The following is an 18,065-nucleotide window of genomic DNA, read 5'->3' as shown; positions in this document are numbered from 1 at the left end:
CCACTCTCTCAATCCTTGGTATATACCAAAACCAAACAAATTCATCATAGGAAACACATACTAATGTTTACTCTCCTACTTACTATTCATAATAACCATGATTTGGAATCAGTTCAGGTGTCCAACAACAAATGAATTGATAATGAAAATGTAACACACACACACACACACACACACACACACACACACACACACACACACACACACACACACACACTGCAGAATGACTCAGACCTTTACAAGGGGAAGATAGCCTGCTATTATTTATAGTATGGATAAAGCTGGAAGACATTACATAAATGATATCAGACAGACACAAAACGACAAGTACTGCATGATCTCACTTATAGAAATTGAGATTAAAGAGTTAGTTACTAAGGATTGAAATGGAAGAAATACAGAAATGTAGGTCAGAGGCCCACAGTTATGTGATAAATAAGTAATAAATAAGTTCTCAGGGCCCAATGCACAGCATGTGACTAAAACTAATACTGCATTTGATATGATGAATCTGGAGAGATGGCTCAGTGGGTAAAGTGCATTCTATGAAATCCCAAGGCCCTGAGTTTGATCCTCAGAACAGTCAGGCATGGTAGATACCTGTAATCCCAGTGCTGGAGAGGCAAAGATAGACAGATCATTGGGGCTCACTGGCCAGCCAACCTAGCCTACTTGCCAAGTTCCAAGCCCATGAGAGTTCCTGAAGAACAACACACCCAAGGTTGGCTTCTGGCCTCCACTCACAAACAGAAACATGTACAAACAAGAATACACACACGATAACCTGGTGAGATGATAATCATTCCACAATACATGCATGCATGCATCAAAACATGGTAATACATGCATGCATCAAAACACTGCAACACACGCATGCATCAAAATAATGCAATATATGTGTGTATCAAAACACTGCAACAAGTGTGCACATCAAAACATTGCAGTGTATAGAATTGTCACATTATAGCTTAATAAAGCATGGAGGAGCATAGGATCGAGTAGTTGTAAGGATCTGTTCAATTTTTTCCACCAAAGACTTGTTAGAAGAACTAAGACAGGAGAGCAACTGAGAGAATGAATTTGTGACAGGGGGCCAGACTATCCACACCATGCAATGTCTTTAAGCAAATTTCACTATGTCCCACCCAGAGCTCATAGCCAATTAAAGCAGCACTCCTGAAGGCCCAGTACAGCCAGGCCTGAAGCTCAGGTTAAAACAAGCCTGTTCTTGGACTAGCAGAGTCTCTGCTAGCAAGGCCATGTTCATATGAGTGTATGGAGTGACATCTTAGGTCACCACACCTTGCCCTAAAGGCAAGTCAGGAAACCCAAAGGAAACATTTCTGACATCAGGCACACAGACTCAGTAGATACTCAAGACTGTTTATGACACATGTCAAGTAGTTTCAAATTGAAGTCAGCGCTCCCAGATTCGTGTCCACCTAAATCTAAAACTGGAAAGAAATGGTATGTGTCCCAAAAAGTGTCAACTAGCCACATACAGCTGCTTAAGTTTCACTTAAATCAAATTCATAAAATTTAAATACAGAGCCTTAGGTGCACCAGCCATGGTTTGAGTGCTCAATAGACTCCTGTAGCTAATGGCCATAATCATACTGTAGATTATAAAACATTTCTATCTTTGCAGAGTTCTATTTGCCACTCTGATCTAGACAAATGAATTTGAAAATTAGATTTCAGCAATGGTGGGCATTTTGTACACAGTAGAAAACCTCCCAAACCAGCAGCATTCTAATTGACCTCTCTTATTTCATTATTTAATCAAAAGGAAAAAATGAACTCTAAAATTCTCTTTGAGGGTCTTGTAATCAAATCAGAGAAAAAAGATTAAAGAGACACCAAATACTTGGAACATTTAATTGCTTCAAAGACATATTCATATTGTTACAGGAAATATTCAAGTTAGTACCTCAGGCTTCAAGTGCATGGGGGATCAAGAGGCAAGGCTCTCTTGCATGGTTTATTTAAACTAGTTAACCTGCATGCACCTATAACCCCTGAAAGAGTTACTTTTGAGCCAGCAGCTGTGAAAGGCATATGAATGGTTTTCTGAAAACTACCCACCTCAGACTTACCAGTAACAATGGTGGATGTTCTCATAACTGGATTCAATTTTTCATACTTCAGCTGCCTCTGTGTATCCTCATTAAACCTTAAAGTGATTATCCTTTTTCATCTTGAAAACTTAAAATTGTCATTAGCCATTATTATTCAACAAGTGAACCAGAAGAATGAAATCTCTGATTGAAATCCCAATATCCACCCATTGGGATTTTTAATTTTCACTCAAGTATACTAAACCAAGTAAAAGGTGGTTTTAATTTAAAAAATTATTTTAAAAAATCAGTACTTACAAATTAATTATCCTTCCTACAAACCTCTTAAACTAGCAACTTCTACCAACTCTCTAAATCGGAACTTGTAAAACCACAAAAAGAAAATGAATGATGACACTATAGTTTTCAAAAGAAAGCCAAAACAAATTCCCAAGAATATGTTTGCAGTACCTGATAGATACTTCATCATCAATCACCACCATCATCATTATCATATGTGTAAGGGTGTTTTACCTGCATAATGCCTGTGCACCATGTGCACCCTTGGGTGCTCTTGGAGGCCTGAAGAGGCCCTAAGAGCCCTCGAAACTGGAGTTGTGGCAGTTGATAGTCACCAAGTGGGTGCTGACACCCTAAAGATGGTGACACAATTCTATTGGGTAGGGTTCACGATGAATACATGAAAGAAATGGATATGAACAAGAGCATTCATCTCTCTCTGCTTCCTGACTTGATGCAGTGTAACTGCCACCATGCTCCTGCCACCATGCTCCTGCCACCTCAAGCTCCTGCCATCATGCCTTTCCCACCATGGTGGGACTATAATATAAGCTCAAACTATGAGTAAATAAATACTTCTTTTGGGGGGGTTGCCTTTATTGGATGTTGTGTTACAGCAATGGGAAAAATGGGAATGTGCTTGGGAAAAAAGGCACCAGTGACAGTGGTCAAGAAGGGTATTCCATGAAGACACGGAGGCTAATAAGTGAGAAAAAAATTCAAGAATAGGAAGATGTTTCACAGATCTAAGAAACAGAACCAAGAATAACAGTATACTGAGTTTATACACAAGCTTGCCTCTTATTGCCATAGCTTGAATTATGTATTCCCTGTGACCATTGTTCCATCAGCCACAGCCAATTAAATCTCAAGGAGAACTTATGCTCCCCTCTGGCATTTCCTCCTACATGGAGGGTATTCCATCACTGTTAACATCCTCCTACCTCTTGATGCATGCACCTAACCCTCTGCTTCCTAGTGGGATGAGATTGCATGACAAAACTGGGCCCTTTCCTTTCCCCTTCCTCTTAGGATTCAGCTTTCACGTGAAAAGCAGGGTCTTCTTCGATGATTCAAGTGTGTGACAGGGACCTTCATGAGCAGTATGCAGAAACCAACCTGCCTAGAGACACACACTCCAACATTAACTTTATCAAAAACACAGCCATTTTTGGCCTCCATCTTTCTTACTCTCCCATCTTCTCAAATGGTTGACAACTGAAGCTGAGCAATAGCCCCGTTATTATACCTCCTCATAACCTCAGATGAGGGCACTAACAGACCTGTTATTGCCAATTTACTTAACTTTTATACTGTGCCATAGCCGTATTGGGTATCAGTTCTTTTTTGATTTGTATATTGGGGGGAGGGCTGATGGTGTGTGTGTCTGTGCTTTTCAGTAGCATACAAATGAACAGATTTCTTCGTGGCATTTTCATACTGCTTTGTTTTGGTATATTCTTTCCTTCACTCCTCTCCAGATCTTCCTGTTCTGTCTCCCTCCTTTTATGCAGGGAGTATCCCCACTACTCCCTTTTCTACCTGCATGCCACATAGTAGTTAGGGAAGAAAAAAAATGAGAACAATGTAAAATGACACATACATATGAAGATGCCATGATGAATCTCTTATTTTGTATGTTTACCTAAAAAGTTAATTAAAACAGAAAATTGTCTAATATATAAGAATTAAATGTATGTATGGAAAAAGAGCGGGTTAAATAACAATTATATTTTATACTTGATTATAGCCAAAAGACCAATAAGTGGTAATAATTATATTTTAAAGTAGTCAAATACAACAATACATTTCAATTCATCAAATGAAATTTCATCCTATGATTATTAGTCTGCATAGAGATGCCTATACATACATAGAGAATGTCAATGCTAGTCATCTGAAGATGGTAAATGTATGCAGGAGTTATTATTTTCTTTCTACTATTGTGATAATTTGAATTTTCTATAATAAATAATTTCCCTCCCCCTCCAACAGAAACATGCATTCTTATTCTGAAAAAGACAATGCCTCTTCTAAACAGTAAAAATGAGTGCAATGGATTGGTCATTATAGATTTGTCCCCCAGCTAAATGGGCAGGGCTGGGCAGGAAGGCAACAGCAAACATGATTCACGTGCTTCCAAGTGAGGATAATGTAGTGCAGACTTTCTCATGGGCAATAATTAATTTTTATGGAAGGCACTCATTCCAGAATGGGAATAAAGCACTTGGGATTCAATAAGAACTTTAAAGGGACAGAAAGCAAGCTTCCAATTTTCAAAGAAGCAGTGTCTACAATTGCTTTCCTGTTTTTGCTACAGATTGATTTTCAACTAAAATAATTGTAGGAAAAAAGGTAATTTAAGGTAATTTCCCTTTTGCTTGGGCTGAGGCTCTCCTTTGGGCTCTCAAAGAAGGCCCTCTTAAATCACAGCCCCAGATTATCTTCAATTGCCCAAGCATGAAGTCTTTCACTTTGCAAGCCATAACCATTATATAAGCAAACATATATGTGTGTACACATATGTTTATACACATATGCACATCTACACACAGAGAGATAACTTGAAATGTAAATTGTGATATGACTCATTTGCACATGAAAATCTACATAAGAGAAGGCTACTTTCAAGTTTGGTTTCAGGAAGCACTTGCAAACAGTTCTTAGAGCATGAAAAGAAAGTCATCCCCTTCCTTCCCCCCCCTATGTTTTCCCCAGTGTGCCCTTCCTCTTTTTCCTGGTAATACAAAAGAAAACATCGTTTGTTGTAAAATCTGAGTTAGATACATCTGGCCAGTGACGCTTTACTGACTGTACCACACCTCCCTTCCAAAACTTAAAGCAAAAATCTCCAGGCTCCAAAGAAAGTGCTGTCACTTTATTTATTATAGTCTATTGTTTTATTTATTTATTTATTTTTAACTGTCATAAATGCTTGACAGCAGCTTTGTGCATGAGTTGATGCCTGTAGAAGAGCTCTAAAAAAAGAAAAGAAAAGAAAAACCTCAAGCAGCTACTTCTGAGATTTGAAATAATACAGATGATCTCTTAGGGCATTACGTAATCACAAACACCTGGAGAATTGCCACTGGTGGCTGTCGAACTGTGTTATGGTTAAACTCAAAAGTAGCATGTGTCCAATTAAGTAATAAGGTTGTAATCTGAACCAGGTGTTTCCTCTGAGTACTTGATATGCTGCTGCTGGGTCTCCTGTCTTCCTTTCCTCCTTCTAGTCTTCTCCATGGGTCTTCACCAAGTATTTTGCTCCCTTGTAAGTTCCTAATTCTTTGGCTGTTTGTGTTTGAAGAAAGAAAGGCACAAACCCACAACATGATGAAAGAAAAGTGTCATTTACCATGAAAAATATGAGAAAGGTGTATCTCAGGGAACTGTCAGTTAATTTGGAAGAATTCCTAACAAGAGAAGCTATAGTTCCTTGTTTCTTTCTGGCAGTCATGTAGAAAGAAGAGCAAGGAGAAGAGGTCCCATTGTGTGTCTGGTAATGAAACACAAATCTCAACCTGTAAAGCCAAAAGTTCCCTACATTATAGGGAAAACTATATTTCCTTTTTGTTTCTTTTTGCCCTAAAATGTAAGTATGTTTCTTGTGGTAGCTGTGTAGTACAAAAATAAAAACAAAACAAAACCACCAAGAGTTGAGGTCATGGCTGACAAGAGAGGCCATCAAGGAGCACGTTGTGTACTAGACACTGTGAACTGTCCTCAAGGGCAGAAATATCATGTATAAATTCATACACTTAAAGAACCCAAAATGAAAATGTGAGCAATCCCTCTGAAACCTGAAAATTCACACAAAATTAACTACTCATCTAACACTAATCTCATATATACACCTTCGAAAGTCCCCAAAGGCAGTTATAACAACAATCTTAAAAATAAACAAATAAATAAAGGAAACAGGATGGGCACACAGTTCAGGTATCCAGCCAGCAATGGCAAATACAAGAAGGGTGAAGTTCCTCTGGTCCTACCTTGACATGGTCCTATCAGAAGCCTACACAGGGGCCGAGCCTTCAAGAACTCCTGCCTCACTGCTCCCTAATGGTGAGGCTGTTTCTGCATCTAGGAGCTAGTCAGGTTTAGGCCTGCTTGGAATCACCAGGCTGCTATCTCTGAGTTGTGAGCTCTGGAGTGAAGTCCTTTACTTTCTCTTAGAGGATCAGTGGAGTCATATACAACATGGATCTAAAAGTTAGGCGCCTTGAGTATGGTCAGAACAAAATGATGACACATGGCCAGGAGCCCAGTACATGTTCAATAAATTCTAGAGTTAGCACATCCATCACGTCTCCTTGGGCAGGGATCCCATCTGTAGGTCCTCCTTCAGATCCTCCCTCATGCTTCCTATAGTGTGTTTCCCAACATTCTCCATTTGTCACTTCATTAAGGCCTCACTTCAAATATCACACACTGAATGAAACCATCTATCTCATCTTGTTCTACTCTGTCCTACACTGAATTGTTTCTTCTTCTCAGCTTTTTTCACTACAGGACAGTATATTGTAAAACTATTCATTTATTGGCTATCTAAAGGAATATAAGATCCAATAAGGCTGGGACTTTAAAGCATACTTATTAGTGTAAACAATGGAATTCACTGTGTCCAACTTATATTCTCATCAACAGTGGATAAGTGTTACATTTCCTCCTGCATCTTCACCAACATCTGTTGCTGTTTGTGGTCTTTATAATAGCCATCCTGATTAGGGAGAAGTGTAATCTCAACCTGAGTATGATTTGCATTTCCATAATAGCTAAGGATAGTTAACATCTCTTTCATATATTTGATGGCCATTTGTACTTCTATTGAGAACTTTTTCTGCAATTGTTTGCTCATTTATTGATCAGATCATTTGTTTTGGTATCCATTTCCTGAATATTTTTTTGGCTTTTTTGTTTTTGTTTTCAAGACAGGGTTTCTCCATGTAGCCCTGAGTGTCCTAGAACTCAATTTTTAGACCAGGCTGACCTTGAACTCACAGAGATTCGCTTGCCTCTGCCCCCCACCCCATGCATGCATCACCACTGCCAAGCTCTGAATTCTGTCTATATTCTACACATCAATCCCTCTGACATGGAGATTCATCTGAGGGTAATTAGCAAACTTTTCCCCATTCTGTAGCCTGTCTCATCACTACCTTGATTATTTCTTTGCCATACAGAAGTGTTTTTAATTTGATGCAATCTCATTTGTCAGTTCTTGCTGCTGTCTCCTGAGCCACTGGGTTGTATTCAGAAAGTCATTGTGCATGACTACATTTTGAAGCACTTTCAACAGGGACATTTTTTATCTCTTCACTGTGCCCTGCATCCAGCTGTCACTGAAGATGTATTGAATACATTAATGCAGCTTGGATTTCCATAATATTTCAGCCTATCTTAAGCATCTGGCCCTGGGTATATACCATAATCTACATATTATTATTGTGATTCAGTGTCATTAAGGTTACACTGTAACAACAGCAGAGCAAGAAACTAAAGCAACATTTTCTGTCTCTGAAAAATGAAGCTATTTTTATCAGCCCATGTCACCTCACAAATGCCGATGCCATCACTTAGGTGTTGTGAACACAGTGGCTGTCTCTGAGGAGAGATCAGATAGGAGATGCAACAGCAACCAGAACAGTAGAGGTTTCACAAAAGTAACAGGATGACTTTTCCAATTCAGATGCATCAGCCATTCCAGGCAAAGATGAAATCTTAGGGCTGTAGGTATGTAAGACTTATGATTCCTGAGTGAAAGGATGGGATTGACTAAGAGACCCAAATCTACAGTACCCTAAGGTGAGATGACTGTTAAAGTTCTGTGTTACAGACATGCAAGAGCTTTACTTGATAACTTCTAGCTTCAAAGAAAGAAAAAACTGACTTACTTTCCTCATAGTTTACACTGCCCCTATTCTTCAACGTCTTTCAAGTCTATCTTCCTTTCATTCTGATTTAAATGTCTGACATGCATGTCAAGCTTCTGTAACCATCAAATTCATAAACTTAATGACTCAGGCAGGTTGAATCACAGACTCCCTCAGTACCTTCCAGCTGCTGCTAGATCTCTGGAGGCAGAATATCCCTTCCTCTTCAAAGTCAGGCACTCAATCATAGGAGGAATTCTTTGGACAAAACTTCTCATAGGGGCTCACAGAGACTCAACCGACAACCAGGGAGCCTGCATGGGACCAATCTAGACCCTTCTGCATATATGTGACAGTTGTGTATCTTGGTCATCTTGTGGGACTCCTAACAGTGGGAACAGGGGCTGTCTGTGACCCTTTTACTGACTTTTGGGACCCTACTCCTCATACTGGGTCACCTTGTCCAGCCTTAATACATGGGGAAGTGCTTACTCTTACTGAAACCTAATATGCCTTGTTTGGTTGATACCCATGGGAGGCCTACCCTTTTCTATACAAAAAAAGGAGAAGTGCATGGGGGAGACAGAGGGGAGGTATCAAGGAAGAACTGGGAGGAGAGGAGGGAGGGGAAACTGCAGTCAGGATGCAAAATAAATAACTTAATTAAAAAACGAAACAAAAAACCTTCCCCTGACTCCCTGTTTAAACACCAGCTAGCTTCGTAACTGCCATTTCCTGCCTCCTGTAAAAATGTGGGAAAGGGGCTCACTTCTACTATTTTACCATCTGGGTTATACTGAAGGTCTCAAGTGAATGATTTACCAACGGTCTATGAGTACTCAGACTTTGAGCTCACAGCAGTGTTCTAGCCCCATCCAGTGGAAAAGTCAGTAGCTACAACATGTTGCTTAAGAGAGCCCCCTGTGGACTCAAATGATATATGCTGTTCATCTACAGCAGTGATTCTCAACCTGTGGGCCTCGACCCCTTGAGTCAATGACCCTTTCACAGGGATTGCATATCAAATATCCTGCATATCTGATACTTACATTATGACTCATAGCAGTCACAAAATTATAGTTATGAAGCAACAATGAAATAACTTTATGGCTTGGATCACTTTAACATGAAGAACTGTGCCGAAGGATTGCAGCACTAGGAAGGTAGAGAACCACTGGTCTACCGTCAGGCCTTATTAAACTAGATGCAGGCCTTGTTAATAGCTGCATTTATAAGCAAATATGTCTTTTGACATGTGAATGGTGCCTGTGCTTAAAGACCTAGTATCATGAGACAATATGCCATCTGGTCATGAAGGGGCCACTCTGTTGTGGACTAAAGGAGAGTTATCCCACTTGGTTTAGTCTACAGTTAAAAGCTATCAGAGAGGCACCTGAAAATGAAGTGCCTAAATTTCCCATTTACACACACACTCCTGGGCAGGTTTGGAGTTCACCCTCTTAGCCACTGAGTAGTCTCCCCAAGCAGAAATTATAATGTTTTAATGACTTTTTATTACAATCCCCCATCTCCCTATTTTCTACCTGAAAACTCCAGGAATATGCCAAGGAGTGGTGGTGCAAACCTTTAATCCCAGCACTCAGGAGGCAGAAGCAAATGGATCTCTGTGAGTTCAAGGCCAACCTGGTCTACAGAGCAAGTTATGGGACAGCCAGGACTGTTGCTAAACAGAGAAACCCTGTTTTGGAAAAACAACAACAAAAACTCTAGGAACATAATATGTAATACACAATACAGTATGGGTGAGGTTGACAGAAAAAAAATCATTGAGAAATTACTCAAACTGTTTTAAAAGAATATTGCAATTGAACTGCTACTTTCCCCTATGCAGCCTATGTTCACTGTCATAGACCAGGTTTTAATTCTTTTTAGGCACAAGGTTGTTCTGGGCATCATTGGGTCAGATACGCCTGACTGATCTCCTTTATAGCTTTAGGAAGTAAAATAAATGATCTTAAATACCTGGGTACAACTAACTTGATCCATTTCCTCAAAATACCAAAAGTTCAGAGAAGCAAGACCATTACTTGTCACTTTCAGGTAAGTAAGTTTGGGTCCCTAGTCCCAGACAGCATCAGTTCCTGTAGTAAGTTTAGCAACAGTCTTGGGTACTACCCACTAGATGGCAGTAGCACTTAGAGCCATAACCAGAAATGGCTGGAAATTTTGGAAGGACCCTAGTAGGCAAAATTACCTTCAACTGAGATCCACTGACATAGGCAATACTCCAACAAAAGCTAAACTTCTGGGCTTAAGATGCATCTACTTTAAACAAATTATGTCATCTTGGGAGTTTCTGGATGTAGCAATGCCCATTGGTTCAAGACTTGAAACCAATTCTGATGTAGCCTTGGCAGCTTTCCTGAGTAATGACCCAAACTTTAGAGTAGATTCCATCACCTGCCTCAGGCCCCACTCCACCCTTACACAGTTTCTGTCTGATTGGGCTACTTACAGTTTCTCCTACATGCCTCTACCTCTACCTCCACTGTCCATAGAATCAGTTTTATTTCTTAAGGCCCTACTAAATGGCCAAGTTTTTGTTTGTTTGTTTGGTTGGTTGGTTTGGTTTGGTTTGATTTTTGAAGCTTGAGGACAACTTTATTATAATCTACAAGAAAGACACCCCAGGGCAAGCAAGATGTAAATCATGGCAACTACCTCCAGCAAAAGAATAGAGAAGAGAAGAAAATGTAAAATAAAATCATGCTACTTGAGTTAAGCTAGCATGAAGGTTAGCCAAGCAGCAGGGAAGCCACAAGGTGGGGAGGGAGGATTTAGAAAAGGAATAAGGGAGTCTAAAGTGTTAGGGAAATACAAGCTTAGAAAAGAAATACAAAGAAGAAAAGGAAAGTTACATCTTCCTGAGTAATTCAGGAAAGCCGGCATAACTATGTTTGGTAAGAGACTGACTGTGTTAGGGGCAGAAACTCTGGGAAGGAAATACGGTATCTCATTATAGGGATAATTATTCTTCCCCTCTAACTTAGCTAAAGACCAGCCTTCCTAGGGGCACTGCTGCATTACAGAGGAGTGGGCCCTTAGCCAGTTCACTGACCCTGCCCAGCTGGAATGATAGGTCTCCACTCAGGCCAAAGGTTCTATTTTCTTGGCCACATTGTTTTTTTTAATGGGGTTTTATTTATTGCTACTCCAACATTGTCTCCTCTGAAGGAGTAACCCTAAAATCATTTAGGTGATTGCTAAAATTGGGGGACATATATATTTTTATCATGAAAATCTGAAGATTCTGTTTCTAAGCTGCCGCCAGAAGGGATCAGTGTCTGAACTGGAGGTCTAGTCCCCACACACACATCCACCCACACGGATAACCGCTAGTCAGGGTGCTCACTGAGGAGATGAGAAACCAGGGCTCCTTTCTAACATTCCTGGCCAGAGAACCAAGGATATTTCTAGAACTGCTGCTTTGGGTCTTCTGCCATGAGCTTACTGTCCAGTTTCTACCTCTTGTTCTCATCACTCCCCCTCTGAAGATGACACCCTCACTGAGTGGCCAGGGTTTTATTGAAACTTCTCACACCTTTCTGATAGCAGAGACAGTTTCTTCCTCACTTGGACCATTAAGCTTCTTTAACAGAACCTCTTTCATTCCTCCTTAACTATTTCCTAAGTTTTGTGTAAACCAAATTCCTCCGCCCCCACTTCTAAACTCTTGTATGCACATGCTCACACATACACAGTTTTTTAAAACTAGGAAACATGCTCAGTTATGCTTTTACTTTGGCATTCTTTTCTGCTGGTGGGACCCTATGATGATACCCCTATAATACGTTTCCTAGAAGAATCTGCCCATGGGTTAACCTTCCTATTACATACTTCTATATATTAGTAGCTTAGCTGATTTAACTAGAATAGAGCACAAACTAGCCACCTTTTATCTGGAAGAGACCCAAGTCACTCAGTAACATTCTTCGGAAGTAATGTTACAAATTTCTTAAGTGTCCTGTTGGAGATGACCTAAGTCTATGCAAGAACCTGGTCTAATTGTTACAATGTATGTTTTTTTCTCTATCAGCATGATCCAGTTTGGGTACCATACTTTGATGTTCTTGGTATATTGGTATTAAGGGGCATCTTAGAGTGGGGATTGCTTTTGCTACCTTCCTATATAATCCTTTAGCTTTGCTACCAACAATGCCAAATCAACATACATTTTAAAAACCTACATGCTTGCCTATATTGGCAACTTCAGGACAAGTCCCAAGCCTCTGCCCCCAACAGTCAAATCATTAACCAAAGGCAGATTTGCCACTTCAGTATTTTCTTTTATTATCATATTATCTCTATATAAATTTTTCCTCCTTTTCAATATCTACAACTCCCTTTTCTAGCCCCAAAGCTCCCAGACTGCATTAAACCATCACGCTTCTTTCAGGCAGTCTTGTTTTTTTTCTCATGTCCATAGGAATAGCAGGATATCACTGTTAAAGACACTATAAAATAACCGTTGAACAATGGACAGTCTCTATGATGTTGACAAAGTATCATTTCCCAGTTTTCCCACAATATTTTTCTTTGGCTTTTTGAGAGAGTCTCTTACAGTTCAAGTCAGCCTATAACTTCCTAATGCAGAAAAGGATGGCTTTGAACAGCTACCTCCTGCCTCCTGCCCCCAAGTGCTGGGATTACAGGTGTGTGACACCATGCCTGGCTCAGAATGTTTTCTTTCTTTGCAAAATTTGTTGTTGAATATAATCAAGCTTTTGTTTTCAACCAGGATCCAGCCATCTTGGAATGGTTTGCATTAGAAAATAATTCACAGCGAATAAGAACAAAACCATGTGGAGACAGAAGGGCTGAGGTCTGTCACAAGTTGTAAGTGTGAATCACTAGGGCCTTTCCCTTCCTTCCAGGATGTTGTTCAGCAATGCTGCTGGCTACTAACCAGGAGTTATGAGCTTGGCTTTTCTGATGGGCACACCCTTGGAAATAGGGTGGTTTTGTCCTAACAAAAACCAAGGAACTTGCTGAGGCTTGTAATGAAACTTTAAGATATATTTTCAGCTTAACTAAGAACACAGACAGCATCCTAATATCTCCCCATGAAGCAGATCTAGTGGTTTAATTCTAACAGGATTTTTTTTCTGGCTCCAAAAAATTTACATAGATAGATAGATAGATAGATAGATAGATAGATAGATAGATGATACATGAACAGATAGAATATATTTCTATCAAGTCTGTTCCTTTAGGGAACCCTGATTAATACACTTCCTGATGTGATTGCTGGGAGCCAAATCTGGGTCCTGTCCAAAAGTAGCAGTTCTTATGATTTCTGAGACCACTCCATAGCCCCTATGATATACTCTAATTAAACAAGAATGATCCACTACCTCGGTTTGCCCAGGACTGAGGAGTACCCAGAAACATAAGACTTTCAGCCCTAAAATCTGAAAAGTATTGCTTCTATCATTTGAAGGTGATTTTGAAAGGTACAAACCCCTCTTCTCCACAAGGTAGTTGGAAAACTCATCAGTAGTGTATGAAGTATCCATACCTCTGTTTTAAACTAAACTTTGGAAAGGCTTGCCTAATTTTCATATCGTCAAGTGTTTCTGACCATTATAGTCACTCCAGGGGAATTTTACATCAGCCCTGAGCAGAAATGTGCTAACTGCTCTGTCTTCTACTGCTTACCGCTTGGGCCCTTTGAAATCAATCTATTCCGGAAATTTGGATTCCTGGCAGGAAACTGTGTTGTGACCACTAGTTGTACTTCTTTCTCCATGGTATGCCTTTTCTTCGACTTTTTTAGGCAAGTTTTTAAAATGCTTTTATTAGTGTATATTGATTGTACATAATAAAGGGTTTCATTATGACAACTTCTCATGTGCATATAATTTATTTTGATCACTCCTTCACCCTCCTTTCTTCCCAGTTAGCCATACTTTCTATTTTCAGGTTGTCTGCTTTTTTTTAATGACCCAATAAATTTCATTTATTGGGATTGCTTAAAGAGAAGTGGTCAGGCAACAACAAAAATAGAGAGCTACATAAATCTAAGAATCTGAAGGCTGATTAGCCATGAACAGGGTAAAATCAAGTTTTTCACTCTTATCTGTCTCATAGAATCCTAATAGTTCTGGTGTGGAAAGTCAGATGAACCAGCATTTTAAGATGTGATTGCATATGTCGCTCACTCTGTGGTGATGTCCTTAAAGGACAGATTCAGATCCAGTAGCCCTGAGGTGGAGTCTGAATATTCCAGGAGATAACATTGCTGGCTTGTGGACCCTACATGAGGCAGTGAGAATTTTATAGGATAATACTCTAAGGATTTATTTGATCAAGTGTAGCTATAAATTTTGAAAAGATGAGCTTTTGCTCAAAATATATTGTATTTCATACTCATGTGTTAGCATATCATTTTCACTTAAAAAGTAATCATGAGCTCCAAAATAGCACTATCTGAAGTACCACTGATGCTGCTAACACACCATTATGTGAATGTTCAGTGCATACTTGTGTTACTTGGGCATAACAAAATCACCTGGATCTGGGAACTTATCCCATCTTGCATAGCCAATTGAACTGGCTATCAAAACCATCCTTGTAGTTTATATCTATGTTGTACCTAAGGGCTTGTATTTGGAAGCATGCAAAGCAACCATCACCCTTCTTACCACTATCGAAAACTCCTATCACTACAAAGGATTTGATTTCCTTAATATACAAAGAACTTCTATAAAACAACAATAACCACAAGAGTAGACTCTGTCCATTTCAAGGTTTTGTTTAAATTGAAAAAGAAATACATATAGTTCACACATTGTTAATCACAGCACAAAGTGGGGGGCGGGCAAAGATATAAGTCGCTACAATAAAAATATCTGTAAATCAAAATCAACCTTTTTAAAGAAAATCAACCTTGTTCAGAAAAAATGTAAGTTAAAACTACGATGAGAAAAAAAACTACGACGAGGTAGTTGTATTGTTAAAATGGCAAACACTTTAAAAAGTGGAGTAAATATTGGTGATGCTGATAAAAAGTATGTGTCTTCATATATCACAGATGGGTGCAGTAGTCATGACCAGACACTTACCAAGATCATTAAAAATTTTAAAGCAGGTGACATGGTTCAAGGGGTAAAGGTGCTTGTCACTAAGTCTGACACCCTAACCTGAGTAGGATCCACATAGCGGAAGGAGAGAACAAATTCTAGAAAGCTATTCTTTGACCTCTGACCTACACACACACACACACACACACACACACACACACACACACACACACTAAATAAGTAAGTTAATGCCATCTTTTAATTAGATTTTTAAAGAATGTCAGAATAATGGTATAATGTTACATTTTTTTTAAAGGTAGCATGATACCAGAAAAAAAAAAACAAACAATAGAAATTACTACTTCTAGGTGGCAATGTAACATAACAGGTGATCCTAATGCTCTTATTTATTTCCAAGCCATTTTATTTATTTTTTATTTTATATACTACTCAGAATTTTCAAACACGACAAGCGTTTAGGATTTAGATTGAGCTCCAGAGATGAAGTAATAGGAGCCTAAAGTAGACTTGGCTTTAAATTGCAGGCTTCATTTTCCATTTATAATTTCAAAAGATGTTTTATTTTATTTTGCATATATTACTATTTTGTGTGTGATGTAACTGTACTGTATATATGCCTGATGCCAAATGATGCTAGAAGAGGACACCCTGGAACTAGAGTTTCGGATAGTTGTAAGGAAAGTGGGAGGGAACTGAACCTAGGACTTCTGCAAGTGCAGTAAGTGCTCTTAACATCTGAGTCATTCCTCTGGTCCTAAATTGCAGATTTTTTTTTTTTTTTTTTGGTTTTTCGAGGCAGGGTTTCTCTGTGGCTTTGGAAGCTGTCCTGGACCTAGAACTTATAGACCAAGCTGGTATCAAACTCACAGAGATCCGCCTGCCTCTGCCTCTGAGTACTAAATTGCAGATTTAAAAGTTGATATTTAGAGAAAGTTAAGTCCTGGCTTACCTACACTCTGGGAGTTAAAATTGTCATAGTAATTTCTCATGATCTGAAGTAATAATGCTCTATAAAACTATCATGATCCCTTAATTAACAAGTCCTGGGCCTGTCAGTGGTGATATATGCCTTTAATATCAGCACTCAGGAGGCAGACACAGGTGGATCTCAGTGAGTTTGAGGCCAAGCTGGTCTACAAAGCAAGTTCCAGGACAGCCAGGACTGTTAAACAGAGAAACCCTGTCTTGAAAAACACTGAACAAGTCCTGAACCACTGGGTGCTAATGGCAATCTAAGATTGGTCTCTTTCAAGTCTCTGGCAACAATGACTTTGTCAGCCCATCTGTAGTGATATATTATTTACGATTTGTTAAAGATTGCCTGAGGATTCAGAAAGCAAAGTCAGCCACAAACCATAGAAGCCAGGCACACACCTTTAATCCCAGTAGCCAGAAGCTAGGTCTCAGGATTAAGAAATAGACAGATCTCTGTGAGTCCAAGGCCATCCAGATTTATACAAGAGTGAATCAGTCTAAAAGAGAATTTTAGTTCACACCTTTAATCCCAGCACTAGAGAGGTATAAAAGACAGGAGCACGTATTTAGTATGGGGCATTTATTATCCTGCCATGCTGAGGAGAGGTTACAGTCTGAGACTTAGTGAGAGCTCGTGGAGACAGGATCAGCCCTTTCAGCCTGAGGTAGAGGTAAGAAGCTAGTGACCAGCTGCTTTGCTTTTCTGATATTCAGCTTAAAGTTTGAACCCCGATATCAGTCTTCGGGTCATTTATTTTTCATGTTACTCCCATCTATGTATGCCTCTATTACAGTGGTTCTCAACCTTCTTATGCTGCAACCCTTTAATGCAGTTCCTCATGTTGTGGTGACCCCCAACAATAAAATTATTTTCGTTGCTACTCCATAACTGTAATTTTGTAACTGTTTAATCATAATGTAAATATCTGTGTTTTCCGATGGTCTTAGGTGATCCCTGTGAAATGGTCAGTCAACTCTCAAGGGGTCAACCAACAGGTTGAGGAACACTGCTGTTATTATACAAGTATTTCTGTTTAAAGACCCTCCCAAATGTTATATATATATATATATATATATATATATATATATATATATATTCGCTGATATCAATGAACTCTCAATCAACAGCACCAAGTCATTCCTAAAGGAAGTTTACTGAATGCACATTATTTTCTCCGTGAACAAGGCACACTTAATAGCCTTCTGTGAAGGAGAACTAGATAGCAAGCTGTGCAATGCTCAAGAATCATTTTGAATAGGAAGCATACCAAAAAGCCGGAAAATATAAGAAATGTGACACTAAGGTTGTTACAAGGACATTGGTCTACATTATGAGAGGTGAAACAACAAAGAAGGCATCACCTTGTTACACCTCAGCTGGCAAAAGACACACTGGGCAGCTCTAACACCCTGAATTATCACCAAAGCTCTATAAGTATTGATTTGGCAATTAGCAATGAATTTTCCAGGCAAGTGAACTCATAAATACAAAATCTACAAATCAGGATAAAATGTAATTACAGTGTAATTGAAGGGGAAATTCTTAATAATGAGAAGAGGACCAAACATCAATATTCTATAGCTAAGCTTCTTCAATTTTACATAATGGAAACAAGTGCAATCTGTTCAATAGTCATTTTGTTTAATATAGTCATCATCTTTAACAAGAGCCAGTTACTGAGTATCCCTACACAGTGAATGCAGACAAGTGTGGGCTATTCTAAACTGAAATAATTTATAATTCTCTTGAGCAAGGTAAGGGGAGGTTGAGGTAATTCTCAACTCTCACCTCTAAT

The 18,065-nt window shown here is 39.2% G+C and overlaps 1 protein-coding gene across 2 annotated transcripts in view; it reads right to left on the bottom strand.

The window, feature by feature from the left end:
* The window catches only part of Pir (pirin), a 103,589-nt gene that overhangs the window by 71,381 nt on the left and 14,143 nt on the right, over window positions 1–18,065 (bottom strand). The window lies entirely within an intron of this gene.

The sequence above is a fragment of the Cricetulus griseus genome, chromosome X, assembly GCF_003668045.3.
Source record: "Cricetulus griseus strain 17A/GY chromosome X, alternate assembly CriGri-PICRH-1.0, whole genome shotgun sequence".
Classification (NCBI taxonomy): Eukaryota; Metazoa; Chordata; class Mammalia; order Rodentia; family Cricetidae; genus Cricetulus; species Cricetulus griseus.
This window is presented reverse-complemented; position numbering and strand designations above follow the sequence as displayed.